This window comes from Ciconia boyciana, chromosome 12, assembly GCF_034638445.1.
Source record: "Ciconia boyciana chromosome 12, ASM3463844v1, whole genome shotgun sequence".
In the NCBI taxonomy this organism is placed as follows: domain Eukaryota; kingdom Metazoa; phylum Chordata; class Aves; order Ciconiiformes; family Ciconiidae; genus Ciconia; species Ciconia boyciana.
The window spans coordinates 8,302,071-8,320,499 of NC_132945.1; positions in this window are offsets into that span (position 1 = coordinate 8,302,071).

Below are 18,429 nucleotides of genomic sequence, written 5' to 3' on the forward strand. Positions count from 1 at the left end.
AAAAATTACATCAGGGAAGGGACTTCTTTTGGCCTGTGAGATAACTGAGCTCTCAAATAACCACTACCAATTGGGATATTTAACATCTTTCCTCCCCCATTTAAAATAAATAAATAAAGTAGACAAGCAAGCCTGCCATCCTGTCAAAGCCTCCGGGACACAGGGACAGGCGAGAGGAATGGTGCAAATCAATCTGCATTACATTACCTCACCAGAAAGACTTGAAGGGACTACAGAACATTTTCATTAATCTTGTATGCGGCTGCTCTGTGTCATCCCAAATCGCATCAAGGCGAGATGAAGCCAGCAGCCACCGCCAGCGCACGGGCCAGAGGAAAGAAGGAGGGCAGGTGGGCCAGACCTCTCACTACGACCAGGTGGGAGGAAAGGGAAGGGGACTTGATGCCCTGCCCAGGTTCCTCCAGGTTAGCAAGAGTTTTGCTGTGACTGATGAAGAGGGACTGATGAGAGAAGTGTCCAGTGGTTCCCCACCTCTCTGGAGGGCCAGGAGTAAGTACCGTGTTGGACCGGTCTTGCCCATGCTGGAGCAGCACAGCATCTACACACGCCAAGGTCTGTGGGTTTACAGCTCCCTGGGGAGGACGGTGCAGAGGGTCAGCCTGGAAGCGTGTCCAGGGACAGCGGGAGCCCATTAGGGTCAGCCACAGCACAGCAGGAGAAGTGACCGTTCTCCTGCAAGGGCACGGGATACCCCCACTCTAGCCAGCCAGCATGCAATGGGAAAACACCTTGCATGTACCCAAAACCCTTACAATACAGAATCCCCACCTTGCCAATTTATCTGAGGACCATTTTAAAGGTGATCATAGCCAACAGGAAGATTCCCCTGTCCACATTAGGCTTTGTTTTACTACTGTACTGAAGTCAATACGCTGTTAGCATCAGCGCAGCTCCTAGCAAGGAGAAGGTGGACTTTTTTGTTTAGGCAGTGGAGCATTTGGCCTCTCAGTCCACAACAGTACGCTCCTTAGTGGGCCATGGACCCGTGAATGAGTTAACCCCTGGCAACACAAGCTGTCCCAATTAAAAAATAAATCAATCTGTGCACACAGCCCCCTCAAATGATTTAACTCTGCCCCCTGAGTTGAATCCTGGCTAAATCTGACACACTTTCAAGTGTCTGCCTTTCAACACATAGTCTGCCTCTTTGTTTGCAGCTGCCACAGTGTGAATTGCTCCAGGTTTATGCCTTGAGTCTTGCTTCTAGTCATGTGCCCATGGCATTAGCAGAGAGACATGCTGAAGGTAGCTATATTTGAGCTTTTTCAACCAGAAAATTTCTAGCTGTCCTAATTTGGGGCTGTGGGTAGTCAGTAGGAGGGGGTAGGCACAAAAAAAAAAAAAAAAAAAAAAGACAAAAATAAAACCAACCCAACACTGGAGTATTATCCCATAAAATGGCCCTGTTGTGATGCTTTCAGTTCAAATCCAGTTTGACATTAATACTTATCTTAACTTCCATAGAGAAAACAAACATGCTGAGATTCAGTGTATCATACAAATTTGAAGATTTGTTCATCAATCTGGGTTAGACTTATAATGGGCCAAAAAAATTGGCAAAAGTACCGAGCTCTAAATCTGCAACTCTAGTAATTGTCAGGCCAAAGTTGCAAATGCACCAAGAAGTCACCTGGCACACAGACACTCACCCTCTGTGCTACATAGGCACTCTTTGAAGAAGATAAGAGGAGTCAGAAACAGGCACAAAAGGAAAGTGGCATCATTTCACATCCCTTGCACAAGCAGCCTCAGAGCAAGTGTTACAGGGTGGGGCTCTCTCCAGAATTATTGTCATGTCCTCGCTGCTGGAAAACTGAGCAATATTTCATAGGCTCATATTCAGTCAATGTTGCCCTCTTTTGTTCATGGAAAAGCTCTAGAAGGGAAGCCTCAGCATCCTCCGACGCACACATACAAACCCTGGTATTCACTCTCTCCATCTATCCCTCCAGCCTGTCCGCAGGCACTTTTTCGCCCACGTTGACTGTGAGGAGCCCATTACAGAGATACCCTAAAATCAGCCGGGCACCAGCTGATCACAGCTGGGCCACGTACGGTCTCAGCACATTCATTTCCACATGAATACACCTAAGGCACGAACTTACAGTTGTTTGTTATAACTCCAAATTTTGTTTTCTGAGGATTTTTGTATCAGTAAAAACATTATTTTTGACATAAGCATGAAATTGAGATGAAAAATACAGTGAAATCAAATAGCCATGAGAGTACGGCTTTCCTCATTCATTTGAAAGTAACAGAAAAGTACCAGCAGCAAAGTTTTCCACATCATTCCACTGGCTCTATTAGCCAAAGTTTTAATGCCTCTCATTAATCAGCTTTGAAAAACAATAAATAGCTAGTATGGAAATTGTACTCTAAGAGGTACAAAATTAAGTTGGTACTACATATAACGCACTAAGAAACAACTTCAAAAATCACGTTCATCCTTGTCACCAAAATAATTACTGCATCAACCAATGGGAAATTCCTTCCCCTCAGTAACCATGGAAATATTTAAAGGTTGCCAAAGCCATGCAATTATGGATTTCCCAATAGTTTCCCATGTGATGTGGGAACTCAGTGTATCATGCACAGAAAATTAGGGCTTCATGCCACAGAATGCAAAAATGTACTTTAATTATCACAACAAAAAGTGATAATTGGTCAAAAGACAGAAACGAGAATTACTCAAAATCAATATAAGACTGCCACCAGCTTGTAGGATGTGTCTTATCTGCCTTGTTAGAATCAGAGCCATATACTGTATCTATCAAAGGTTGCGAAACAAGGCAATTCAATTTTTGCGAGTGTGAAGCTATCATAGTTATGAATATGGATGAGGCTGCAGGCAGCGGGGCCTCTGTGCAGCCATCAAACGTTGCTGGAGCAAGCTGAATGGAAAAGACTTCGTCAAAATTACTTTGGTCCCTGACCAGCTACCGGAGGAGCTGCTAACCTGAGGAAGCAGAGCACAGCAAGAAGTGCTCGTCCCCTGGGTGCCATGAGTGGGATGAGGCTGAGGCTGTGGAAAGCAGGTCCAGGGGACAAGAGGAGACACCTGTGCCCAGGACAGCACTACCCTGGTCCTGGATGCATCAGCGCTGGGCTCCACAGTCACGTAAAGGGAAGCACAGCCCATCCTGGACACACTCCCTCCCTCCTCATTTTTCCCATTCTCCCTGGTGTTCCCCTTCTCCTTTTCCTTGCAGGTTGTCTCCAAGATAGAAGATCCTTGGAGGATCTTCTATCACATTCACCTCTCTCACCTCCTCCCTTCCTTCCTGGTCCCCGGTGCCAGCAGATCTCCACATCACCATCTTGGCCCCACAAGTGCCACACCACCATCTCCTTTAGGTTCAGTCATTCCACCCCCACATCAGTTCCTGCCATGAAGAAGCCTGGGATCACTGCAGTTAAAAGCACTTCCTTCAATTTTCTTGTTTTGCTTCTCCTTGTATCGTTATCCTAGGATCACTTTGAGTCTAATTGAGCCTGCATGTGCCAAGTGAAAAGAAAATCTCAGACATGCTTGATATAAAAATTGCCACTCTCTGTTTGTAGGAAACCATCATTCCACAAATCCTTTAAGTGCTGGGCTGTCCTAGCTCTAGGAATATTGCTGTAGGGAAAACACGCTAATTCATTCTGCTTCTACATATCGGTGCAAGTTAGTAAGTACATACAAGAAACATCAATCCTTTAGCTGTCAGTCCCATCTCCTTAACTCCTCTCCCCCCAGAAAAGTTCCTCAAACATAACAGTGTTGAGCAACACAACAACAGGGGAGAACAGACCTAAGAACAAACACTAAGGCATTTCTTTCCCTTTTACTGCATAGCTTTGCGTGCCTGAACCTTGCCTTCTGATAAGTCTGTAAAACAGACTTAAGGAAGCACTGCCACTGCAGATCCAGAGCACTTTGGTCACTGATTTGGCCTTTTTTTCCCCACCTCAGAACTGCCGTTAGCCCACTTCAGACTTACACAAAAAAAGCACACACCAAATCCTTTCTCTCCAAGAAGCTAATTCACTGTCTGGTTTTTTGCTGAAACTACAGAGGTGTATAATAGAGTTAATCCTGAGGGAATTTGGCTTGTGAAATGACCTTGCCGGTCTTTTTACTTTTTGTATTTTGTTGAATCATTCAGAAGACCGCCTTGGCCAAAATCCAGACTGGCTATACAGAAAAGCATGCACAAAGCACAGCAGTTGCCATTTGTTTTCCTGTGTCAGTGTCTGCAGAGACGTGAGACAAAACAGAGTCAGCTGCTGAATGGCTCTTCTTGCCCCGCGATGTCCCTGACTTCACGATGAGGCTTCCTTTGGGGACAAACCTTTCAATGACAAGGGAGTCATATTGACAAGGGACTCATGGTTTCACATAGCAGCACATTTCCCCAAAGCTTCCTAAGGGCTAAAATGATTCCAGAAACTACGTTCCCTTCAAATATACCTGAACACCACCAAATACAGACCAGGAGAGTTTGGAAACCTAGTGGATGCTGACTTCTTCCACTTACCAGCAGGCCAGATCTGTCAGGACATCAACAGTGACTGATGTGATGCTCGTTAGATGTGGTATTCCATAAAATGCCTTAGAAACATGAAAATCCCAGGTTTGCCAACAAGACGAGATGGTATCTGAATATGCAGTGTCCTACCACAGAGCAAGTCAACCCAGGCATCTGCCTGCGGCTCCTTGCAGAGTTGTTTGCATTCATATACCAGGAAATGAAAAGACTTTTGTGGTTGACAGGGAACAGTGATTATAGAGCCAAAAGCATCAGGATTTGTAAATGTTGAATTAAGCCTTTATTGAATTTGTGATTATTTCTCAATAGCGAATCTGGTAGGTCTTTCATTTAATGTGCTGATTACAGGTGACTCACCTTTCCAGACAAATCAGGGTTTAATCAAAGAATAAGAGCCTAAAGCAACACCCTTGCTGAGCTGGAAATGTGGAAGGGGCTGATAAGGACAGACCTAATACAGCATCTCCTGCAACACAAGGCAGACTTTACAGTGACCTGCATCATCCACCTTACAAGGTTATGGTCCAAAATCTAGATTAAGTTAGAAATAAAATAAATATGGCAAGTGGATAAACTGAAGAACACATTAATACCACATCAACTGACTTCCTCAAAGCTTCTCTTACATAAACAGAGAACAAGTGGCCTTGATGGCCTAAGTACATGCACTTACTGCATAACACAAACCACCATGATGAGCACTGACTTTTGTGGGTAGAGATACCCTAAGCATGGATAATCACATAAACTAACAAACCACAATGTGAATATAAATTAATTCTCAAACTGGATTGACATTTAAGCCTTCAAGCATACAGATATTTTTATATGTGTATAAGTACACTAATATTTCCATTTACTTCAGCAGGGCAACTTGCAGGCTTTATATTAAGCCTGCTCTGAAGTGTTTGCATGCTTTAGTCACACCAAGTATCATTTTACTGCTAAGATACCCTCGAGTGGCTCATGAATTCAGCAGTCCCTAGATTCCAGTTCTGCTGTATCTATCACCAACCCTGCATGACATACAGTAATTATAGGCTGCTGTCAGACTAGTAACATCTTCAACAAGTAGAGCTGAGCTCTTGAACATCAGTGTGCCAAGCAGACAAACATGGAGCTCCTCTAAAAAGAGAGATTAACTGAAAGAAAGCAGGCCAAATCTTGCTCTCATTTACCCCTCTTGGACGGGCTGCGTGGATTTGGCTGCCAAGACAATTTGGCAAGTTGCAGCCCTCCAGCAGCACGGACTCTTTTGCACGGCTCCTGTGAACAGAATGCAGAAGCACGAGCTGCGCTGGAGGGACCGTGCCCACCGGCTGCTGTGCCGCTTGCTCTGCCACCAACGTCGGTGCAGCTCTGCAGATGGTTTACGCTGGAGCCCAATTTACACACGTTTCTAAGTCAGATTTCCAGTTCTGTTTGGCTAAAAATACTCATCTTGAAAATCCTCCTCTCCCACCAAAGTCACACAGTACAGTTCAGGATGGTTATTTTTTTCTTAGTGAAGGTGGGAAATATTTTTTCATCTTAAATAAAAAGCAAGAAAAGGGACTTCCCTCAAAACATTGAGTAGAGACTAAGCCTGATAAAATTTAGTCTAGAAGTAACCTATTAGATGAAGTCTTAGAAACCAGTTCCCTGAAGACAAGGTAATGGGACTCTGTAATTCTCATTCAGAAAGTGAATCAAAAACTGAAACAACATATTTCATTCAAAGTCTTGAACAGGAACGCAGCCAGGTTTCACCAATTGCTGTGCCAGTAAGTTCTCTGATAGGGTACATCTGTTACTGAGGCTATTCATTTTTCCCTTTTTTTTTATCGACAGGGATTCCAAGATTTAGTGGGAAACTGCTGAGCTGCTGAAGTGTAGAATACGGAGCTAATGGGTCTAATTTTGCTCTGACATCCAAGGCAGCCCTAGTGATTTCAGGATGGTTGGGTCCCGTATGATCCTACTCTCTAGCTTTGCGACCATACCCTGGAGGACAGAGGAGCTCGACTTTGGAAGTCCAAATGAAAGGAAGGGAACTGCAGTGGAAACAACCTCAAGGGTTTTTATTGCTCCACAGACAAGTTAGGAAAACACAGAGCTGGCTCTCCACATGAGCCTGGGCCCAGCAAGATACGGGCAGATTTCTCCACCACAGGACTGACCCCATTCAGCCCACCAGAGCTGGAGCAGGAGCAGCCACGAGCTGGCAAAGGGACGATGGGGAAACATCTCCCTGGCAAAGAGTAAGAAGGAGGAAAACAAGAGGTCATTTTTTTCCCAGGTAAGACCAGCCTGAAGATGCATGCGTAACTCAGCCTGCTGTACTTAACACGTCAGGCAGTGACCCACCTCACTTCTAAGCCAGCCTGCTCAGGCTGGATGTGAGCATGGGCAGGACTCCCAGGCTTGTCCCACAGTGCCCGCAGGTCCCTAATGGGGGCTGGCTCCAGATTCCCACCCAGTCCCTGATGCTGGGAAAGGGGAGGTCTCCCTGCAGCAACGGCACTGGTTGCTTACAAAAAAGCAAAACAGAAAGCAAAGCAACCCAGAATACATGAGGTAAATTTTTAGAGACACTTAATACAACAAAGCAGCTGAAGATAAGGAGAAACAAGAGGGTTTGTCCTTCCAGTTACCCTCAGGGCACTAGGAAACATTGATGAATCACTCGAAGAGGCTGGAAACATACTTTTGGGGTCTATCAGGTCTATGGACTTAGCAGGAGAGGGAAGGAGAGCTAGCAGGGGCTAGCAGAGGGGACTCACTCATCTCCAGTGCACTGCTAGGGCTCCTCTCCACTGGCACTGCTTGGTCCTGCGCACCAGCTGGAGGGACCCGACCGCTGCAGACCTCCTCCTCATCTTCTCCCATCAGGTGACTCACACAGGGGGTAGATCTTCTCACGTGACCTGCAGGCCCAAATTAGGGAAAAACCTGTTACTTATCCTGGTGCAATTCCAGAGGGACAGCCCAGCCAGCCAGGGCTCCTGTTGCGGGCAGACAGGCATCGTGGTCAGATTTTGCCCCAGTGGCTGCACTATAGAGATTCTGGGGCATGCACATCTCACTACAAGCCAATTTAGCTACCAGCCACTTGAGTATTTAGCCCTTTTCTTGGGCAAATTTTCCATCCTGAAGTATTTGCCTACCCTTGTGAACAGGTAGGCAGTGCCAGAGCTGGTCCCGAGTCCCCACAAGCTGCAGCAAGAGCATCCCCCACCTCCAGCCTATGGGGGAGCACTTCATCCCATCCCCAAAAAGGCCACTTTAATCTCTCACAGCTGCGTGCTTGGACCCTCAGTCACATTTTGAAACACAAGCAGACCTCTGTGTTTAATTTGGATGAGGTGGGATATACAGCAGGTAGGATATACAGCATCAGTTTGTTACCATATGCTACAGAGTAGCTATGCTTCTATTTATATAATTATTTTATAGTGTCAAGGGTAGTAGCAAAAGATGAAGTGAAAAAAGTAAGTTTAAGCAGGATGTGTGCAATGAGGGTTGGGGTTTATATGGAAGACAAGGCTGTGTAAAACTAAGAACAATAGAGCTTCAAAGTTTTATTTTATGTAAATCAGTCAACATATCTCAAAGTGTAGCCTGAGAATTTATAAACTTAATCTTTTTTATTTAGTACTTATTAGTCAGATTTGTAAATCAGCAGTGTTATTTCTAAACTTATTTTATGATGTGTAAATCCCTTCATTGACTTAAAACAACAGTTGAATCTTTTTGTGTCTTATAATGATGTCTAAAGTTGTGGCGTTGGGGTTTACTGGCTGTTTTATACATCTGTAGCAATATACAGTTTAAAGACCAAGCTGTAAAGAAATGCAGATGTAAAAAAAAAAAATCCTAGCATGTAAGGCAATAGGAAAGCAATGTTTTTCTCACCAGGAAATAATTTTACAAATGGAACCCATATTTCTGTAAATAAACGTCTGCCTTCAAATTAGCTTCACATCAACCTATACTGAAATATACATCAGAGAATTCTGTCAAAGCAGTCACAAAGGAAAAACAAGAGCAGAGTTTAAAAGCAAAACCTTCAAAAATTGTTATGCTTTTCAAGTCTATGCAGTAAATAGGACAGGAAAATGACAGGAGAGTTGGCAACAGAATCTCATGACTAAAACAAAATTTTTTTTTCCTTAAAACATAAAACTTATGTTTGGTCAACTGTCCACAAGTGGTTTGCAGAGAAGGGAGACAGACATAAGATCCTGACATACTGTAAAAATCACAGCCCTAAAAAATGCAATCAAGAGTCCCAAACCAACTGTCAGCCAGCAAACAAGGCCGGTAGACATGGTTAGTGGACCACAGAGCACCTCAGACTCCAAATATTTTCTTTTCTGCTTGTTGAGAAGCAAGGGATGAATCTAGCTTCTAAAAGAGCACAGGATCAATACCAAAGAGAACATAATTAGAAGATATTAAAAAAAAAAAAAAGAAGTAACGTACTTAGAAATACAGAACAACCTGTCATTACTGAGCAAGCCCTTGCATTGCATTGCTGAGTCACCCGTGAGTTTGCATGGCAGCAGGTGACATTTCTAAGGTCTGTGCCTGGCTTGATGAGGCTCTGTAAAACTAACATGGAGGTCCCAAGGCACGGAGAGAGGCTCGTCCCTCGATCCACGCTGGAATTGAGGGAACCCTGTTTTCCTACAGAGTCGATGTCCATGCCCCGTAACGTCCACATCTCTCCCAGGCAACACCCCTGTTTCTGCTGGAGTTACCTCCTACCCAACATCCTCATTTCCCCCCGCCCCCCAATACTGGATATTGGCTTGGGATTTCTGAAGCAAGATTAGATATGGCACTGGAATTTACATTAGGGAGGATTACTCCCCCTTAAGAATCAAATGGGATGATATGGGGGATGCTCTGTTCTACTTTCCAGGAAAAAAAGACATTTAGTGATCTGCCCCCACAGTGCCCCAAGCATTTCTCTCTCAATGGAAGTGTGCTTATTCTGGCAAGCTATGGAGTGCTCCAGTCTGATCCAAAAAAGTGACTGAGCATGAAATCTGTAGGACTGATCTGATGCTCTGTGACATGTCTTGTGGCTTTGCTGGGAGAGACCAGAGTCCTCAGCACCTTGCAGGACTGAAGTGTCTGCCCTGGATTAAAAACAAAACAAACAAAGAAGGCACTGCAAGCTTCCCTCTTTAGCCCCAGATATTCAGAAATTTTATTACTATAAAAATTCACTTCATATCTCTCTTATAAAAACATGGTATCATTTTGTTTAAAAGTTTTAGTTTACAGTCCACAAAGAAAAATTTAATATTCCATTTTGAAGAACTGATATTTTCTATAAGCTCTTCCCCTGGCTTCCAGTCTCAGAAGAAACTAAAAGCAAGCAGTAAAACACTTTAAATAGTTTGAAGTGCCTTTGACAGAAATCTTAGTGTCTCATAGCAAGACTAAGCAAACAGGGGTATCCCTGGCCAGTGCAGCTGCTGCACTGCCTGTGCTAAAGCCCAAAGGCATTTCATAGCCTAAGTAGCAACTCCAATTTGTTTACTATTATTAAGAATAGCATTTTTAAAAGCACTTAGTACTGATTTAAATCTGCTGCTATTGAAAACAACGGCAGAGCTGCCATCCACTCTTGCAGGCAGAGATAAGTAATGTCAGATGATGCTAACCTGGATGGGGCAGCACGTTTCATCTCCACGTGGCTGAAGAAAGAAGCATGCAATGGACTCCACCCCCATAGTCACTGAGTATCATACTTCAGAAATTTAAAGTTACTCTCTTTCTTCCTCTGAAACCTGCCAAACATCTGATCTAATGTGTCGGGGAGTTTTGAAATAATGAGGCAAATCAGAAAGTTGGAAGCTCCAGGCTTTGCACCTCTGAGCCATCCATCAGTTCAGATACAGCTTTTCCCTATTATTTCAGGCATGCTATGCTCCTTAAAATTAAGGTTTGATACTTAGTTGGCTGTGATTTTTCGTCATTCTTATCAATATTTCCCTCCTGCATTTTCCCTTTCATTTTGCTGTTGCTGTTAAAATGCATCGTCTTCCAGCATGTCATTGCATCCTCCATTAGAACAACTGATCGGGTAGATCTCACTTTAAAACAAGACAGATGTTTTTCAGGCCAGTCTAATTCCCTGCTTTGGGTCTCTCCCAGTAATTCCTAACCAGCTTTCCTCATGCAGTCCTACCCATTGTGCCGGGTGTTTGGGAAGGAGAACCCAGGGCAGAAAGGCACTGCTCCAAATGAAGGTGCAAGCCAACAGATGAGAGCTCAGTCCCTCAGGTGCACGCTCCTTCAAGGCTACAAAACAGCTATAGCCACATCCACAGTGTAGCAGCTCACAGGCTTCTAGTTGTCCCCGTAGCAACACCTTTGCTGGACCAGACCCAGAGTGCTCAGCACTTTGCAGTTCTGATTTTCCTTCCAATGCCGGAGATGTTGGACATGCACCAAGGATGGCTGGCTGCAAGTTTCCCGAAGGTATAAAACATTAATGTCTTATGGTGGTTCACAAGATATTAGTCCAAGGACTGCACTGAAATTGGCAATGACCCAAGACTTGATATTGATAAACTTCTTCTGGGATCACATTTACTTCTGAAGACTGATAACTTCAACATCTTTCACACACTTTTGACAAATCTGTCTCTATTTTGCTGTCATAAGACAGTAAGAATGTAGCTCTGTTGAATTAGTCTGGAGAGGCGTTTGTCCACTACCCATACGTTGAGGCAGCAGCCAAGTCCAGGTGTTTCACAGGAAGGGAGTAGCAATCTTGCAGAACAACATGCCTCCACTAGGAACTTCATTTATGCCTGAAAGCCTTACTTTAAATATATGCATACGCTCCTCAGAAGGGAAGTTGTTTTTTTTTCCTTGCAACTTGCTGAGTTTGGGGTTTTCACCTTGCTTTGGCAGTAGTAATGGGTTCCATGAGCAAAGCACACATGGTGTAAAGAAGCATCTTCTGGAAATCTGAACTTCAGTTTCACCAAAATTCTCTCAAACCGTGTGTCTAGAAATCCCTGAATTCACCCTTTGTGAATCAACAATCATTTTGACCACCTTAAACTGGTACCCATAAGGGAGCAAACCCAGAAAATGTCACTTCAAAGCAAAGTTAATTCCTGCTCAGGAACTGCTGCCAGATTTCCCAACCAGCCTGGAGGAGGAGCACAGGGCAGAGCTTCAGTGCAAACACAACAAGACATTATGGGTTAGTAGAAGTTACTTAGGAACTTCTGGCTGACCCTTTACCCACCGTGACCTACTACTGTGCTGTATTTTTGCATGTATTTAGGCTGAACACTTCAAAAAACGTACCCAGCAAGTACAGACACTGTGCTGCTTGTTAACACTGTTAATAAACAATGTGTTAAGATTATTTGCAAAGAAAGAGAAGTCTTTGAGCAGGTAGACACCGTCGCTAATCTGGGGCAGGATAGCTGTACAGCGCATTCCCTCCCATGCTGCTCATGAGAAAGCAGGGTAATAACTTCTACAAAGGTTAATACATCCCCATGCTGATGGAAAACTAGTTCTAGATAATGGTCTGAAGAAGCCCTGAGAACACATGAATCATGATATAATGACTAAAGAATGCATGCTAATATTGCCTTAATAAAACCAAAAGCCACTAGGTTATGAATGATCAAAAATAATTGTAGAGACGGGAAACCTTGGGGAACCTCCCCAGCAGAATCCACTGGAGAGAGATCTCATGGTTTTGTAATCCACTCCTGCTCTATTTCCTGTCTATACCTTGAAAACCAGCTCTGTTTTCAACAGCTGGGCAATAAATCCCAGGTGTCACCACCATATATTTTCCCCTTACTTGCCAGAAGCAGAAAGGTTTTTTGCAACAGAAAGAGTTCTTTCCCATTTTAGCAGTCAAAGTTTCTTTTTATGAGGCTATTTCATGCCTTTTTACCATTCGGGCAACCCTCTGGCAACTACTCCCTATCTGTCCCTTGCTACACACACACATTCCTTTTCTATTTCTCTTTCATGAGTCCTGCTACATCGTTTTTAACTAGTGATCTGAAATAGTCACACTATCTTTTCAATACTATATATTTTAGCCTTATTTTAATACCATATTTGCTTTCTTTGATTGCCACTGCTCATATTCTTTAAATTATCACGCAATGCTTTCTATGAGCACTAAAATCACTTTGCAATTTCAAAGGCAGAGAGACAACCGAGCTCTGCAGCTCCCTGCTTTGTGAGCAGGTGCCCAGCTGTGTGCCGGCTCCTTGCTCACAAAGGCTGAAACTCCACTTGGGGACGCACCGTTGGAGATGAAGAGCAAACTTCAACACCACAGATGGTCAGGAGGGTATGAACCGTTGTGCACACAAAAAACCACAAACATAGCTCACCCAGAACTCAGAAGTTATGTATAAAAGATAGAGTTCAAACACAAATTGACTAAGTAATTTGTGCTGATGCAGCGTAGTGCGACCAATCTGTTGCAGAGGGAGAGAGGACCAAAGCTTACAGAGTAGCAGGGTGGTCTGACCCAGGAGGGAAATGAACTGGCCACCCAAAAATTGTTATTAATGCCAATTTCCCAGACTGCCACCAAGGGCTAAATTTATTACTGTCAGCAGAAGATAACGTAGGAAATAACCAGCTGTTGGGAGCCACTCGATGTGCAGCATGACCAATTACCATGGGAATCCAGCAAGACACAGAAGCAAGGCCAGCTGTGCTTCTTAATCCTCTCTGCTGAATATTTTAAAAATTTGAGCTGACTTGAGAGTAAGAGCAGAAACCAGCAAACCACTGAGCTTTCCTATCTTAGTCCTTACCAAGGAATGAGCAATATTTTTCTCTCACCCAGAAGGTTGGGAGCAGGATGCTTGAGAGACCCAGTGGCAACTGAAATCCATGAGGTTGTATCAGGAAGGAAGTGGGCCCAGGGCTGTGCTTTGGCCATCAGAGGATTGCACAGATCCTCCAGATGAAGCCGATGATTCCCCACCAGATTGTTTTATCAGTCCAAGCAGACTTAAGCACAGATTTACAGACCTACAGCAACAGGGGAACTTGCAGCTTTCCATGATAAAACACCACAGTGCACCTGGAAGCATCACTGTAGATGTACAACATTTCAAAAGTTATTCCTGGCAAGCAGGTGATTGAAAAATTAAAAAGTGAAACCTCTAATACTGGTCATGGTCACCAATACATTTTTATTGGGGCAGTAAGTGTTTGCCTTACATTTACTGATTGTTTTATGGATTACATGGCTAAGCTGCTGAACTGAAGGGATATTGCAGTAGGTAACCGCAGCAAGGTCTGGGTCAAAAAGAGGGATGCTTTTATGTAAAAAGGTTCAGATGTTAGACTGGAGTTGTGGAGGGCCCCAATCTCAGCCACTTCCCAAAGAGAGACCTGACCTTCCTGTAAAATACTGATCACAAGGAGCAAAATTAGAAGAAATGCAGTAATTGGAAGAGTGATATAAAAATGCAGGAAATATTAGCAGCCAGCTGCGTTGTAACCGGCGTCACACACCCTCCCAGAGGGAAGGAAAGGAAGGAACTGATCTCCAAATGCTACAGCCTTGGAGAGGGAAGGGAGGCAGAACAGCAAATAACTACATTGTCGGGTGATTACCCCCTTGTGAGCATGTCTGTTGCTTGAGGAAATTCTATATTATGCACTGATTAGATACAAGAGGATTTTGCTTGGAAGCGAAAGGCATGGAAGGATTTTGATACATGGACATTGTAAAATATTAGCGATATTAAGAGTATTATTTGTTGTCAGTTTAAAGTACGCAGCTTCTTTACATAACTAAATAAAAGATTCCATTATTCATATTTTTACAGCTAGATAAATATTTTAATCCCTGTTTACTGCCTGTAGCTTTAACTAACTGCTTTCTGTAATCCTTTTATAAATCTTACTTGTAATATGTCATATCTGATATAAATTCCGAGCTTTCCACTGGAACTTTCAGTAATTTAGATTCCAGCTTCCTGCCATGTTCTGCAGGCCAGATCAGTCCTACTGCTGATCTTTTGAAGCCCCCCTCCAGGTGACATTGTAGCCTGAATCTGCAACAAGGATTTAAGGCAGAAATATTGCCAAGAACAGGCAACAAGCACTCTGCAGAGGCGCCTCCGACTACGCATCAACTGAACACACACAGTTCTTGGAAAGGTGTTTTTGCCAACTGCAAGTGCATAAAAGAGTCTAAGAGCTGACATTTTCCTAAATAACTTTCTGTAGAATTTTTCAGTGGAATTTGAATTACTTTAAAAGAAACAAATATACAAATATGTATATATACATTATTTAAGCAAACATCTTCCTGTTTCTTCAAGCAGGTGTGTCTACAGCACCAGTTAGGGATAACAGCAATAGATGACGCCTGGGGTTACAATTACACAGTTTCACAGCCCAGGACTGTAAGGACAAGCCTGTATCTGTAACCCATTACAGCACAGGTAATTGAAGAGTTGCAGTGTTTTTCACAGCGTGCTCAAATCATACTGAATAATGAAGAGCTGCAACTTTGTGCAAGGGGGTAAATGCTCCAGAATTGGTGTAATCAGCTCCCTTTGCCCCCAAATCGCTATAATCGCTCTGTAGCATGCAAGCTAAGACTTACACAGCTGATAAAATCAAGAGATTCTTCAACAAGCACAGAGCACTTGAAAGGAGCTGAAACCTCAGAGCTCCAAACAGCATCATGTCCTCGGGTCCAAAAGCCATTGCTCTCCGGAGCAGCAATTTTCCTTAAAAGCCTCCAGCAGATACTCATGTGGGCTCCTGTATTTTTAGGGGACTCTTTGTGCCCTTCCCACATACAAGCTGAGCTGGTCCCCTCTTAGAATATTATCTTCACTTCTGACACCTTTTCCACTCCCAAGCCCATGTTTCTGTAGGTATCTAAGACCATGAAGACCCTGGGTGAAAATGGAAGTCCTTGGGCTCTTCACAAGCTACCCAGGACATCACACACCACTCGTAGAAGACGGTCAGCAGCTCCCTTAGCATTTCATTTCATTGGCTTCAACACAGCCTTCTGTGGCTGAAAAGGGTTGCAAACTCACGATGACAACTCGTCTTGGTTGCAAAGCCACTCTATACTCAGGACAGCATTAGTCTCACAATCAAACTTCTGTTCATCTCAGCTGGAAGGAACAGTACTTGCAAGTCATTGTGGGAAATCCACTGCAGGCTCAGGTCATAAATTCACAGTATCTCAGCTCTCCCATGGACTGGCAAAGGATGTCACGAGCATCTGCTACTTTTACCTATATAACAAGAAAAAGTGAAAGTGCATGAGCTTTTCTTGCAGGTTTTATTTGAGACATTATGACACCTGGCTGTTGCTGTTAGTGAATACAGAACTATGAAAGTGCTTTGAAGCAAAGCGGCTGAGCATATGTAATATGTTAGTTATCTAATTTGTTACCCTGAGTAAATTTAGACCTATATCTTTTAGATTTTTAAAGTAAGATGGATCCAACTCTAGAACTGGCTCTTGGGAGCAAGCAGGAGTTTTCCCTGCAATGCCAGTAAGCACACTTGCTCCCTAATGCTCCAGCCAGGTGGCTCAGAAGATGCTGGTGCTACTGGAAGAGTCCCTCTGGCACTGATATCCTATGGATCAGAGGCTGAGTGAATGCAAAATGCCAAAAAAACCCTGTAAAACTAACACTGAATTAATAAGCCATTGGCAATACCTGTCCAGAACAGAATATTAATCTTTAACATAACTGCCTCTAAAGATGAAATATTTCAGTTACACAAGAAACAAGAAAATATGAGAATTTTCTGTCACACTTGGATGCTTCACTTACCACAGTGATTAATCAAAATAATTGCCTGGTCCAGCATTTAGTACGACACTAAATACAGTGCTGGATCTATTGATCCTTTACCTGAACAGCTCTTTGAACCTCAAGCGAGTACCTTCTTGCATCTGCTTGCTTCTTGCATTTTAAATTGAAGGGGGAAAACACATTTAAATGTCCTATTCTGCCAGGAGGGCTGTTCCTCCATGCACTTTTTTTGTTCATCTTTGTCATGACAAGTGTTAGTACTCAGGCTGGGTTTCTCTCATCATTTCAGTTACCGGTGGTGGCCTGGAGAACTTTTGAACACGTGGGAAAAATTTCCATGAGGTTGGATGGAAAGACTGCTAAATTATTTAATGGCCTCAGCCACAGAAAGCCTTTAGAGGGCTAGTAACCGGCTGCTGGCAACCCAGCACTGAATCCTCTCAGCTCAGGGATTTTCCCCTAGAAAATGTGCTCCTATAGGACGTTTTCTGTCCAGGTTCAATCAAGCCCTGACATGCTTCTGCTCTGCTCAGTCCCAGCAGTGGTGCCCGCAGACAGGGAACGCTCCAGCCAAGCGTTCCGAGTTTTGACATGATTTGGGTCCTCATCCCAAGCTCCAGCGAGCGCTGTGGTGCAATGCTCCTGGTTGCACTCCTTCTGTACCGTGAAGACCTCCTGGTATTTTAAATGTTTGAGTAGAGAGGGATGTTTCCGAGTGTGGATTTTTGATGTGTTAGGACCTCATCAAAAGGAAGAGCTGAAAGTAAAATGACCTCTGAGAGCTTTGATTTTCCAGGTGAAATTTCCATAGCAATCACAGAGGGGAAAAACTGCTATATTTGAAAATCTGATTTGGGGATAATTAAAAGCATTGTCAAATAAACACAGTGAGAAGCAGGCAAATTTATGCAAACAATATTTCAAAATTCACCAGCCAGAACCAGAAAGAGTAACATGCCTGTAACAACACTGCAAGAGAGGAGGGTATTGATTACATTAACAGGGTATGACGTTGTGCAGCTGTACAGACTTCACTCTGAATATCTTATAAAGGACTTACAATCCAGCCTGATAATGTTCATGCTTTAATTTTTATCCAGCTCTGAATTTAAAATATCTTTCTCCCAGAAAAAAAAATTAAAGGATTTCAGACGCACGGTTTGATTCACAGAAATAATGAGATAAAACTCCTGACTGGAGGTAAAAAAACCCAATGCATTAAATCAATGTGAAAGTTTCCTGTGAAGGATTTGATATCAAATCAAGATTTAACCCTCCTGTGAACCTCACGGGTTGGAGACATCTCAGCCAGAGATGCTGGCTTTCTCTGAAAGCTTGGGTCCAGCTGGGCCAGAAGGGAAGATCTGCAGATTAGAGAAGGGAAGAGCCGTCATCCAGACAAAGCAAGAGCACAGGGCTTTCTTGGGAGTTGCTTCAGGAGTCAAAGGGACATCTTGCTGCTGTGTTAGATGTTGGTTCTAAGACTAGATCTTCCCAAAAATCTCATTTTGCTCTTCTTACACATCCTCTGCCACCTCTGGTGCTGCTGCTCCTTCTCATCCGCTACCTGCAAATACACCTTCGCTCACCTCGAGTCAGCCGCACGCACATGCAGCAGCATCACAAGAGGTTCGTGGATCATCTGCAGCTCCCAGTAACGCTGATGGCATCTGCGTCCTCCTGCACCATCGGTTACAGATGGGATGAGTCACCCGGCCTCTGCCACCACAGCTGCTTCAGAAAAACAGTGACAGAATTTAATGTCACAGACCAAAACTGAAAAAAACCCACAAACTTTAGATGTTTGAAGCCCAGGTGCAAGGGAGCGGGTGGAAGATGATGCTCCTGGAAAGAAAATCATTAAGCATGAGGGATTCTCAGCATTATCCATTCTGCCCCTTGCAGCCCCCTGCTCCTTTCCAATTACAAAAGCATAACATCAATTTCTGGGCACTACTCCATGGGATGAGAAAGCTGTGAAAGACTGTGCATCATGCAAGAAAAATATGGGTTTTTAACACAGTGTGCTAATCACATCCGTCTGTTGTACTCCCAGCTCTGCAGTGAGGTGGCAG